Raw genomic sequence first — 13,659 nt, 5'->3', positions numbered from 1 at the left:
GCACAATCGGTCTCTTTCTGTGTTTGGGAAAGGAGGGACTAAATGCCATTGCGAACTGAGTTTCATTTCCATAAACTTCACTGAACTCCTATGAAATCCCAGGCACTGGGATCAGACAGAAGGCTGAAATGAGAGAGAAACAATCTCTGTTCCCGGTGGGTGGCACAGAGCTCTGTAAGATGTCACCCCAGCTCCCTGTAGTCATCACTGTTCCATCACAGAGAGAAGCAAGCAGTCGTCTGAGCTGTGGAACAGAGAGGCTGGCCTCGGCACGGTCCAGAAGCCCCCTCAAGTGGGAGCACAGCCCAGCCCCAATCAAGCATGACCGGGGGTCCCCAGGCATCTGGGGCTGTTACCGGTAGGCACCTCAGCTACATCAGTGAACAAAAGAGTGAACCAAACAGGCAAAAACTTATGCCTTGGCTGGGGGCGGGGCAGGCAGCAGCGGGTTATCTTCTTGGGTAAGAAGAAACGGTTCATAAATAATAGTCACAACATGAATTAAATTATATGTGTTAGAAGATGTATAGGGGCACCTGGGTGGCTCAGTGGGTTAAGCCTCTGCCTTCGGCCCGGGTCGTGATCCCAAGGCCCTGGGATTGAGCCCCACATCAGGCTCTCTGTTCAGCAGGGAGCCTGCTTCTCTTCCTCTCTCTCTACCTGCCTCTCCGCCTGCTTGTGATCTCTGTCAAATAAATAAATAAAATCTTAAAAAAAAAAAAAAAGATGTATATAGGGACCCCTGAGTGACTCAGTCATTTGAGCATCTGCCTTTGGCTCAGGTCATGATCTCAGTGTCCTGGGACTGAGCCCCTCATCGGGATCCCTGCTCAGTGGGGAGCCTGCTTCTGCCTCTGCCTGATGCTCTCCCTGCTTGTGCTCTCTCTCTCTCTCTCTGACAAAGTAAATAAATAAAATCTTAAAAAAAAAAAAAAGAAAAAGATGTATGTATGGAAAGAAAAAAGCAGAGTAGGGCAAGGGGGACCGGAGGTACAGCAATCTGAAAATGGGTGCTCAAGGTAAGTCTTTGAGGAGGTGACAACCGAGCAAGGACTCGAGGGGAGTGAGATCTACTCAAGTAGATGCTGGGGATCCTGAGCATAAACCCTGGACCTCCCCTCCATGGGAGCCAATGAGGCCAGCAAGGGCCGCTGTAGAACGTTCCCTTCCACAAAGCGAGGGCCTAGAAAGTGGACTCTGTGTGCTCTTCTCCCTGTACGTCCTGCTCTTAGAGGGCCTGGTCCTTAATAAATATTCAGTTACAATCTATATTCAGTTACAATCTAGTGATGAGGCGCATTCTGGGACAGCCTCTCAGGCTTGTTCTGCTTAGAGTCACTTTCCCGAGTTCAATTAAGCCACTGGTAGAACCGCTGAACACAGAGGAACCAATAGCGCACAGTTATACCAAGAGATGACACTGAACAAGGCTTCAGAAAGAACTTCCTAGCCTCCCACTCTTGGATTATTATTGTTGCCTGAGTGAACAAGCGGGATGATCCTCAAACCCAATCAACAAAGAGCCATACTGTAGTTTCCCAAAGTGCTGCCTTTGAGATTTTTCTAGAATCTGGAGAGAGTTCTAGATCTTTATAATAATCCAGGGTAACAGCGGATGATTCTGGCTCTCCCCCATCAGACACAGCTCCCCTGCCTCCTCTGACTTTCTCTGCCTTGCCTGTGTCCCAGAGCTCTGGCTGCTTCTCTGCTGGGGCAGCCGCCACAGAGAGTGACTCTGTGTGGGCAGCAGGCACTCATGGGACAGGTGCACAGAGTTTCCACCATCTCTGGCTTCCACGAAGCCCTGTGCCACCGGGCACAAGATCTGAATCACAACCTGGCCAGGTGTTACAAAGGGAAGTTCAGGGGTCAGGAGGGAGGGAGCAGGTAATCACAGGTTCCTCCCTCTCATGGCCAGCTCCAAGAATAAAGAACACATAGTGGATAGAGGTTAAAATGGTAAGAATTCTGAGTGTTTCCCTGGAGGCAGGCCCCCAGATATATTTCAGATGTCTTTGTTCTAGGTATTAGATGTCAAGATGAAGTCTTTGTTCTAGGTATAAAATGTCAACATGAAGTCCTACCCATGAGACCCAAGGCTTCAACTCTTTCAACAATAACCAATATCAGCTTCCTCCCAGTGAAAAATACTGTATGGTTTTATTTACTCCTGGGGTCTGTTTTAAAAAGCATCCCTCTCACTGGCCTTCCTTCCACCTCCCTCTCCCTGCAGGAAATGAAAAATAAATGGCACCACTTGAAGTTATAGGCACTTGCTGACAAAAAGCTACACCACTAAAGACATGAATCACCATGACAGCATGTGCACGCGTGTTCTTTCCCCACTCGCAGAAGACAGCCAATGCTTTTAAGCTTTGCTTTGAAAAAAAATTTTTTTTAACTCAGATAATTTTCCAGGATTTTATTCAGCCGAATTCCTCAAATGCGCTTTGTTTTTCCAATCATGGATCAGCAGAGGCAATTTTCAGAATGACTCTGGAGGGATTACTTTTCTAACGTGTTTCTTCCCAGAGACCCGCTTGCCTCCTTTTGAGCTGAACGTTACTTCCTTCTCCCATGATAGAGGTTGGCAAGAGGGAATGCCTGGTCTTTTTCACAACAAAATAATCGGAAACCTACTTCTCACAACGTGTTCCCTTTCCTCGGGGCAGGTTCCTGGATTCAGCGGTTTGAATTGGACGAGGCATGATTTTTCGTGAAGTTTCGATGCCTTGAGGCTTACCAGGGCACTCCTGTGGTTCTGGCCTAGACTCAATAAATATTTCCTTGTAGAGCAGAAGAGGAGGAAACAAGTTTCTGCGCAGAGAGCATCTACTTTTGCAGGCCTCTGGGGGCTGATTGGGAAGTTCTGTCATAGGGTGTCACCTCATGCCAGGCAAGCTGGCTTACAGAGAGAAATGAAGGATAAAGTTTGTGTAGAGGGGTCTTCAGAGAGGGATTCTGTGCTCACTTCCAGCCCACATGACTCCATGGATGCTCTCCACTCCACCACATTTTAGGGTTATCTCCTTTGCACAAAGAATAAATGCTGAACTCCTTAGACTGGCATACAAAATTCTTTGCAAAGTCACTGCCAGTCACTTCTCCATCTTCAATTCCCTCCCCTGAGCCACACTCATCCATAAGCAGTAAAGTTATCCCAGAGCAGACTCCATATCTGCCTCCCAAAACCCACCTTCCATTTGCCCAAATCTGGCCCTTTCCTTACGGAGATCCCACCTTCCTTTCCAGTCTTAAATCAAACGGCATCTCCTCCAGGAAGCCTTTTCAGTTCTCCCTTCCTAATTGGAATTCATTTTCTCCCTCCACATTCTGTGCCTCTATTTCACAGACCTTATTAGAAGTTTGGCTATAGGAGGGTAGTACTGCCAATGTTTGGGGGTAATTAGGAGAAATTAGGGCAAATTACATTCGGCATTTTAAATTTCCCTTCCCTGTTTGTTGGGGGTGTATAGCCATGCTTGTGTAAATGAGACTTATTAGGAGTGAAGTAGGCAAGGCTGGTGGGTTTGAGGGGGACAAATTGTTCTAGAACATTCTAGGAGATCTGGGGATGAGGTCTCCATGGGGGGGCCAGTAAATGTGGCCAAGGTTTTAAAATCCAATGTATGGAACAAGAATTGAAATCTGCACCTATGTTGGTAAGAATGCTGGCTGAACAGCTATAGAGAGAAACTGCCTTCCATAGGAAGCACTGTCCAGAATCTTCTGTCTCTGGGATCAGAACCAAAAGATTTGAGGTGTCAGGAGTTAAGAGGGCTGAAGTACTTATCACTTATCACATCATGACGGCTCTAGGCTTTGCACTCAACTCATTCACTTGGCTCTGAGCATCTTGAGGTCAAGGATCAAGTCTTACTCATCTCGAACCTTCCACCTATTGGCACTCAATAAGTAATGGTCATAAAATCAAATTAAATTAAATGAGCTCTGGTAAAGGTTTCTATCCTAATGGCATTTCCATAAGAAAATTAGACTCAACGTTTATATAGCTTTAAAAAATCTTATTTGGCCTGAATCAGCTTCAAGGAGGAAAATGCTTCTTTCAAATAGGTATGCTTGTCTGGAAATGTAAAACCATCCAGTAAAAAGGGCCCTCATCTGATACACTGTCTAAGCCCTAAGCAATTCAGTCCATTTTTGGTCCAATAGCATCAGGTATCTTCTGTGTACTCTTTGCTTCAAAATGTAGACTCTTTCTCAAATGTTCAAAAACTTCTGATACAGCAGGTTCGTGTCCATTTTGTAATGGAGGGAAATAAAGTTATGTGTGCACGCACAGAAAGAATAATAGTCATGCCACCCAATGATAAAGGCTTCGTCACCATTTTGGTGTACTACATTCAACCTTTGCCCCAGGGTCTGTGGACCTCACTTAGGATCCGTAACAAAGGCATCCAGACTGTGGCATCCCTTGGTCATTGCCTATGTCTTACCTTAGATGTCACCCTACTTTCTCTTTCTGGGTTCTCCTCCACTCATTTCAGAATCTCACACTATTTGCTCTCTCTTCTTCCCCTATTAAATCTGTTCTCAGGAAAAGCTCTAACTCACACCCTCTGAAATATCAATGGCAGGTAAGACCCTGTGTACAACCCATTTCAACAATATTTGCATTTCATTAGGAGTGAAAGCTTGAAATGAAAGAACTATGTCCCCCATCTAAGCTACAGACCCCTGATGAAACACTTCTTTAATGTTTTCTCCAGAGGCAGGTTCAGGTTTTAATGTCCAGAAAAGCCAGCCTTATTCTTTTCTTTATTATTTATATTTATTTATAAAGTAACATAAACCTAAGTTTACAGTTATTAAATATATATTTTTCTTTAAGCTTTATGACACTCCTTATTCTTTGTTTTTTCTTAAGAAACTCTGATGGCATCAAAACTGTAAATACAAAATTAGGCATAAAAGCATATTTATCTAGAGGAAAGCTATGCAAGTGAGGTGCTCTGAAGTTCAATCCTCAGGAGTCTGATGATAAATTCATTTCCCATGTCTTTCTTGATCCTTACCCACCATTGAAATCGCTAAGGTAAGTACCATTAGCCCCATGTTACAGATAAGGAAGCTGAAGCCCAGGGAAGTTACAAAGTTAACAAATAGAACCGTACAGGGATAGATCCTGGAGGTTCCCACAGTAAAGAAATGAAGGCAAGAGGACTTCATCTGTGTATTAAAAAAAAGGAAAACCTTTCTGGATGAGACCCAAACCCAGATCTCCTGGTTCCAAGCCTGCCACCTGAGCCATCTCACTGAAAGAAGCTATACCTCACATCTGCTCAAACTTTGTCCAATGCTTTTTTCCCTAGCTCCAGTGTGGACTGACCCCTAAAAAGGAAATAAAAAATAGAGGTACCCTTTTTTTTTTTTTTTAAATAGAGGTACTCTTGCTGCAGATTTACCTTCTCATATATTCAAGCACGGTGAAAACAAAACTAAGAGATCTTCTCAATAAATAAGGGAGTCCCGAAAAAAATATGGATAGGTCACATTTCATGGGATAAGGGTGCTAGAAAATCTCCATCCCAAATTTGTGGGAAGTAAATTACATGGCAAATAGAGCACTCAGTATTTCAAGGAACTCTATAATAAAAGCTTTAGTTAAAAATTAAAGGAATTCTTGTCAATCCAAGAATAACATTCTAATTTCCCTTTTGACAGCTTGAATGTTCATACCCAAGGCTTTCTTAAGGGAGAGCACGGTTATGCACACAAGCAAAATGTTGGAATTTGGATAGTAGGCTTGTTAGGTGGACAGAACTCAAACCCTAGACATAGTTTGGATTCATTCAACAAGAAGAAAGGCTTCAAACACTGAAAATACATGTCAGTCCTGCTGGTTCTGTTTCCATCTCAACCATGTGAATGATTTTATCAGTAGGATTTCCTGTTCTAAATATATATATATTTTTTTCTTTTTTTTTTTTCTTTTTAAGAGAGGACTGTGGAGGAGCAGGGGGAGAATCTTAAGCAGGTTCCACACCCAGCATGAGCCTGACACAGGGCTGGAACTCACAACCCTGAGATCACGACCTGAGCCAAAAATCAAGAGTCAGCTGCTTAACCAACTGAACCACCCAGGTGTTCCTCCTGCCTTATCTTTGAGAGACAATTATTCGGTCTATTTTCTTAGAAACTGTTAGATTCATTGTAGTCATGGTCAAATTGTCCACGCCTCCCTGGATCTGTGCACTTCTGAATTATTGCTCTGCACATCTTTCCTTCAGAGGCAGAGCCTATTTTCTCATGTCTTGAGTATGAACTGCTCTTTTGACAGCTTGAAGCCACAGAATGCCTGGATCTCAGGAGGCCCTTAATGCTTCCGTTCACAGTCTTGGCCCCTGGGACTGCATATCAACAATTCCAGGCCTGCCTAGGGGAGAAGAGACTTGGGATCCAGTTGCCCCTGCCTCCCGCTGCCCTAGCTGGCAGCCACCCGGCTGTGATGGAGGCCATCCCGCACCAGCCAGCTCCAAACCAACCTACCGGCGCCATGAGCAAGCCCAGTCTTCATCATGTGAACCCGGCCTTGACCACGAGTCAAGACCACCCAAGTGCTTAGACTTGTAAGCCAAATAAATAATTACTGTTTTCGAGGTATTAAGTTCCAGGGTGGCTTGTTTTCACAACTAACTGACACAGAAATCAATCAGAACAAAAAATCAGCTACCTTGACAGCATTTTCTGCTTAAATAACAACTGAAATTTTAACACTGGTAGTCGATATCCCAGCCTTCATCTGCTTTAATGTCATGGGCAGACCCACGAGCGGTGTCTAGTCTGAGCTTAAATAATTCTACACGCTGAACATATGACACACACATTTGGCAAGATCATTGCTCTGGCACTGGTTACAAAACAGGGAAAGCAGAGTTTCCAGAACACAGCAAACTTTTTTTTGATGAATAGATCTGGCCACACACTCTAAAGAGTCAGTGATTTCTCTGCTGGCATCTCATCAAAGAATCAAGACTTTTTAGATAGGCTGTAATTATTCACAAGAACAGGAGTTTGGCAGGCTGGCCCCCTCTTTTTGTAAATAAAGTTTTATTGGAACACAGTTGCATGCATTCATTAACATATTGTCTATGGCTGCTTTTGTTTGACAATGACAAAGCTGAGAAGTTGCAATAGAGACCCTCGAGCTCATATAACTGAAAATGTCTAGTATATGACCTTAAGAGAAAGTTTTCCAACCTCTACAAATTTTTTACAAGTAGATCTATTTAAATGGTCATTATGAAGATACTAAAAAATGACTAATGCTGGTTTGACCAAACCTAACCAATCACATTGCAGGGGGAAATAGTAAGAAAGGGAGGTAGGGGTGTCTAGGGGTATGGTCACAAAAAATGCCTCCACAAAAAATGGAGGCAAGAGACCCTCGTTGGGTCTGTTGGGTGAATTTCACCCCACCAAGCCACAGTTAGGTTGTGCAAATATGTGTGCCAGTTGGTCATCCAGGATTTAGACAAAGTTAAGCTCCAGTGACCTTTGCCCTGCTGGTTTTGTTAGCTGATCATAAATCCTGTTCCTTAGGAGTCACCTGATTGATTCCCTTGCCAGAACCACAGTCACATCTCAGGGAGAGGAGAACTCATGGCCAGGGAAGGCAGACAGCTGGGCTTGACCATTGCCTTCCTAAACTCTGGTGTCCTGGTTTATGAAATGGCCACAGGTGGTCTCTGCCGGGCTGATTCTGTGGTGCTAACATGTTCTGGCAGCTGCTGGGACACCTCCACCAGAGCAAATCCCCGATGCACAGACTTTCCTTAATCCCATCAGCCTGCTGACCCCAGCTCAGCTTTTCAGCAGAACCTTGAGCCTCAAGCCCACATTACTGACAGAACAAGGGACCTAGTGGAGCGCCACTCAGTAAGGTGGACAGATGGCAAAATGGTGGTGCCACCAGCCTGTGCAAACCAGAGACAGGAAACCTATCTATCTGGCAGGAAGTGGTTCATACACCTAAGTTTAACAGTGTAACTGTAGGTGATAGGAATGCTGGTGCTTTTAATTTTCTTCTTCTTCTTCTTCTTAATATTTTTTTAACGTACTTGTATTTATTTGTTTTCGAGAGACAGAACAAGGCAAGAGCAGGGCGAGGGGCACAGAGAAAAAGCAGGCTCCCCAGTGAGCAGGGAGCCCGTTGTGGAACTCAATTCCAGGATGCTGGGATCATGACCTGATTGGAAAGCAGATGCTTAATTGATTGAGCCACCCAGGCACCCTTCCTCTCCCCACCACCCCCCCCTTTTTTTTAAGATTTTCTTTATTTATTTGAGATTGAGAGAGCGTGCGCAAGCACAAGTAAGGCAAAAAGGCAGCGGGAGAAGCAGGCTCCCTGCTGAGCAGAGAGCTTGATGCAGAACTTGATCCCAGGACCTCAAGATCATGACCTGAGCTGAAGTCAGATGTTTAACCAACTGACCCACCCAGGCACCCCAATTTTTTTCTTCTTACTAATGTACATTTTTCAGTGGTGCACAGAGTGGAAAAAAATAATAAAACGTTGTTCAGAGGACCTCAATCCCATCACTAAGGGATGACTAGGGCAGACCGGCTATACATTTCCTACTCTGAACCATGACCACTTCTTTTCCCCTTCAGATCTAGCCTTGATGCTTGTCCTTGAATACAAGAACAGGTGACTTGTCTTGAGCACCTGTCCTCCAGCCCAGGTCTGCTCTGGCCTATCCCTCTGCACGGGAACATTTTGATTTTGTTCCAAATGTTCCACTATGGGGATAGCATGGACTCTAAAACCTGCCTGGCAATTAGAAACATCCAAGGATATTTGATGTAAAATATTCCTGGGGACGTGGATGGTTTTAGCGACTCGGGAGCAGGGCTTGGCTAATGCCTTTTTAAGTTCCCCAGGAACTTAAAAAACTCAGTTTGGGGCCAGATCCCTTTGGAACCACAGCCCAAGTCCTGGCCTGATATTGCTGGGAAAGTAACCCCAGTCTTAGGCCGGGCCTTATAGAAGTCAACAACAGAAACAGGGAAGGGACCCTTGGTTACTTCTTGTCAATAATGCTTTTCCCCTTCAAAGCCTTTTTTCCTTTCTCTTTCCTTTATCGGTTAAGAACCGGGACTCCCGCCTGCCTACACACACACACACACGCACTTGGGTTCAGCATGCCACCACAGGCTTTCCCACCTTGTCTCCTTCCCAGGGCACAGGGCACCTGGGGACAAAGCAGCTCCACCACAAGGCACACGCAAGAAGGGCTCTCCACCCTCTGTGTCGCGGGCCATTTGGAAACGGTCCAATATCGTAAGACATAATTATCAAAACAATAGACCCCACGTAACTGGGTGAGGAGAGAGTCTCAGGTTCCAACTGTGGGGTTTTCAGTATAGAGGATTCCTGAGTCCTGTTCGCACTGTGGATTCATTTACAGCCACAGCGGCTCACAGAAGGAGCAAGAAAAGAACACGTCCAGCTCTATACCTAGAGCAGGTGGGGACGGCAGAGCTCCAGACATGGCACGAAGCTGCCACAACCAGCAGAAACGCAGTCTCCCTCAGAGACCAGAGCTCTGCTACTTGGTGGCAGCTGTTTTTGAAGCTACAGACATTAGCAACTCACAGTGAGTCAGTCGTTTATTTTTAGGCACCCGACAGGATCCTTTCTACTCCCAAGATGGCATTAGGTACTTCACCTGATGATTTAATGAGCTTACCTTGTAAAAATAGCACACTTATCTATATTTACAGCTAAGGAATTTCTAGCGTTACCTTACATTGGGTGGCGGTGTTCAGCACTTACTCGATGCACTCAAGGATAAATAAACACTAAATGAGGTAGTGATTTCCCTCCCGTTGCATTTGGGGTAAAAAACAGAATTCAAGGGAGAAAGCCAGAGTGTGAGGCCGACTCAAAGTTTTGTCTCATGAGGCACCTTGTCTTAATGTCTCTAAATTTGCGTCTTGAGCTGGGAACAACAGCCACTACATGGAATGTGGTACGGAAATTAATGCTACCAGGTGTTGCATTTGCTCCCCATTGTGTACACATAACAACCGCCTCCCGGGGACAGGTCATGTGACCAGTTGTAGCCAATGAAGTATGAGCGGAGATGACAGGTACGTGACTTCCGGCTGACGTGATGAGCCCATGTGTGATGATCACATCTCTTTCTCCCCTTGTCCAGGGGATTGAGAAAGGGCGTTTTCCCAGATGGTGCAGTTTACAAGATGGTGAAACCTCTTTCAGCTGGGTTCCTGGGTGACTCTGCGGAGCCGAGCTCTCCCTTCCCCCTCCCACTACTCCCTATCCTCATGCCCCCCTCACAGAGGAGACAGCATGAATAAGAAATCATCTGTGTGGTTCTAAAGCCTTTCTGAGTTACTTCCTCCATTCCTAATAGCCAGGGTTACTGTGAGGCGGCAAAATGTAGCCATCAAGAGCAAGATTTCTGGAAGTGCACTGCCTTGATCTGACGCTGAGCTTTACCACCCATGAGCTCTGTGATTGCTCCGAGCCTCAGTTTTTGTATTGAGACATGGAGATCATTCCTCAGAAGACTGTTTTAATAGCAGCCAATAGATTTCAAGAAACCTTAAAACAACACCTTACACACAGTAAGCCCTCAGTAGCGGTGAGCTACTACTAGGCAAATTGCCTAGGACGGAGGGGATACTCGCAAAACACTCGTTTTCTGGCTCCACCATCTTCTACGGCTCCTGGATCAGTGATCTTCAACCCGGGCTGCACTCACAGATCTGATGTAACCGACCTGAATGTGACCCAGCATGGAGAGCTTTTCTAACTCCTCAGGTACCTATAACGTGTGGTTCAGAATCACCCTTCCACAGTTGGCAGCAAAGAGTAAAAACAAAAAGTTTTCTCAAACTTGGTGAGTAACAAGATGTGGGATTTCCTGAGAGCCGATATCCTTTCCCAGCTCCAGGAGAGTGGGGTATTCAGACCCCAGAGAAGAATGCCAAGCCTGGGTTGTGCCGCCTTGACCGTGGGGCTGGTGGCGTGTGTTTTCCCCTTAAGCCGTGGTCCAAAGCAGCACATCGGAAGCGTTTAATACACCTGGGTGGGAGAGTGTCCCGAAGAGAGTTCAGGATTTTGTTACCCACGACAGCCAGAACTGTGGTTGCCTCCTGATCTCGGTGGCCAGGTTGGGATGCATAGTACCGATGCCCATGAGTACCCAGGAAAGCAGATGGGATGGGAAGATGCAGGAGGCCAGCTCCTGGGTGTTGGAAGGCTGGAAGCCCAGCCCAGCACAACCGCAAGAAGACTGAGAAAGCCACCAAGAAAAATATCAGGGCCTGAGGATGTGGGCAGTGGAGTCTTCTGACATTGTGTTAGAAACACACAGATGCAGGACTAGTAGCCTTCGTTCCCTGGGCCAGAACTCACCATGAGCCGTACTGTCACAGACAGTGATCTTAGGAAGAAGGCTCCCAGGCTCTTCGTGTGGAAGGCACCTGGCCTGAGCGCAGGCTCTGGGGTTTTTATTAGAAATCCTCTATTAGAATCCCACAGTAAGCTTCTAAAAGATCTTGACGTCTGTCTCATCCCATGCCACTTAACTCCGCTTCTTAACCTTGGTTGCATGGTGGAACCACCTGGAAGACTTTAAAACATGGATGCTTGGGTTCTCTCCTTGCCACTTCTACCTGGAGCTTCTAAAGTCCTTGGTGTGTGGGGCACCTAGGTGGCTCAGTGGTTTAAAGTCCTTGCTGTGAGGTACAGCCTGGGCTGTTTGTAAGTGCCCCAGGTAGGGGACATCTGGGTGGCTCAGTCATTAAGCATCGACCTTTGGCTCAAGTCATAATCCCAGGTTGCTGGGATGGAGCCCCACATCGGACTCCTTGCTCAGTGTGGAGCCTGTTGCTCTTCTCTCTCTCTATGTGAAATAAATAAATTTATTATTATTTTTTAAAGCTCCTCAGGCAATTCTAACATGCAGACAGGGTGGGAACAGCTGCCTGAGAAAAACCTAGGAACCAGAGATCCTGATCCAGGAGGTCTGGGTGGGGGTTCAGGAATTGAACTTGAAACAGCCTTCCCAAAACAGGAGATACCTGGATTGCGCTTGAAGAGACAATGTGCTTGGCTGTCCATATGGTGCAAAAACAACAATACGAATTAAATTGCATCAATTCAGGAAAAGCAAACCAGTCTGATGATCGAGCACTGTGTAGACAGAACATCCTATTGATGGGTTAAATTTTCCCCTTTTCAAGCAACTGTCTTGCTATCCTATGGAAAGGGCTGTCACACGTTATTAGTTTAGGCATTTTGATTACATTGACGGATCCATTCCATCACTGCCCATAAGGGCCTCATCTCGTACCCCCCCCCCCATGTTGCCGCAATGCCTGGCACACACACAACAATCAAGTAGCGAGCAAAGTGAGGCCACTAGTTACCTGGAAATCTTTAAAGAAACAAACCAGGCCCCACCATGCATGTGTTCCACCAGCTCTTTAGATAATGGACAAGTTTTTACCCAAGCTGACCAAAGTGCTGTGTATAGGTTACCCTTGCCTCAGTCTTTCTCTGATATCACTCTCTTCTCTCCTAGTTGAGGAGATGCCTGTCATCCTGGCAGATGGATAATGCCTAAGCCTCTCTCTTCTTACCCTCCTTCCCTAATCTCCTAAACGGATTGTCATATCTGGGGGGCTTTAGTACTTAGAGATTGGCAGCTTTCTGAAAAACCCTTCCTTGGTCGACTAGTGAGCTCCCAAGTGGAAGACACAGGCTCACATTAGCATGGCCAAGACTTGATGGAATGATGTTCTGGAAAAATTGAACCAGTGGACTTCCCAAAACAGCAGCAGCTGACAATGTCTACTCCCTAATGTGGGTTCTGGACCCACAATACACCTGGAGGGGAAAGGAGATTTTCCAGAATGGGGTGAGGAGGGGTGTGAGTATCAGTACGGAAGGGGAAAGGGTAAGGGGGCACAAGGAATGAGGGGTTCAGGAACAGGTTGGGAAGCAGGGGAAATGGGGTTCTGAGCACGAGACCAGAGGAGGCCAGGGACGAGAGATGCTGCTCGTGGGTGGGACCGGCTCAGCAGCAGACAGGTAGGCGTGGAGGACTAAAGGGAATCCAGTCCCAGTTATTGAACTGGGCCACGTCCCTGCCCTGGTGAGTTGCTTGGGTCTGTACACTGCTAAAGCTAGCTTCGCCTTCATCCTGTCAGTCAGCCCTGCCCCAGCCTGGAGTTCAACTCAGGAACCCTCCCCGATGTCTGGGCCCTGCTCTCTGAGACAGACTTCCCAGACAGAAGAGCTGCTGCCAAAGACCTCTCTGCGCCACTAAGATAAGGTGACATTGGAGCAGAGACCTGAAGGAGGAGAGTAAGGAATGTGGATGTGTGGGGAAAGGGCATTACAACAAGACAAATGCAAGCGCAACAGCCCTGGGGCACGGACACACTTGGCTTGTTCCAGGAGCAAGTGGACTTGAATGATTTGTGGAATGGGGTAAGAAATGGGGTAGGAGAGGTGGCAGATGTAATACGTTAAGGGTTAGGAATCTGGATTTTATTCTGAGAGAAATGAACAAGATACTCTTGTCAAAAACTTACAAAACTTGCAACCCGAGACAGCTAAAATTACAAGGAATGAACAAAGATGAGCTGAAGTCAGAAAAA

The 13,659-nt window shown here is 46.2% G+C and overlaps 1 long non-coding RNA gene across 1 annotated transcript; it reads left to right on the top strand.

Moving 5' to 3' along the window:
- Positions 1 to 254: 254 nt before the first annotated feature.
- Positions 255 to 6,615, top strand: LOC309845774. Its single transcript, XR_014301506.1, has 3 exons — positions 255 to 358; positions 4,889 to 5,056; positions 6,302 to 6,615. It is a non-coding gene; the product is annotated as an uncharacterized lncRNA (long non-coding RNA).
- The last annotated feature ends 7,044 nt before the right edge of the window (positions 6,616 to 13,659 follow it).

Source organism: Mustela nivalis, assembly GCF_964662115.1.
Source record: "Mustela nivalis genome assembly, chromosome: 12".
Lineage (NCBI taxonomy): Eukaryota > Metazoa > Chordata > Mammalia > Carnivora > Mustelidae > Mustela > Mustela nivalis.
This window is presented reverse-complemented; position numbering and strand designations above follow the sequence as displayed.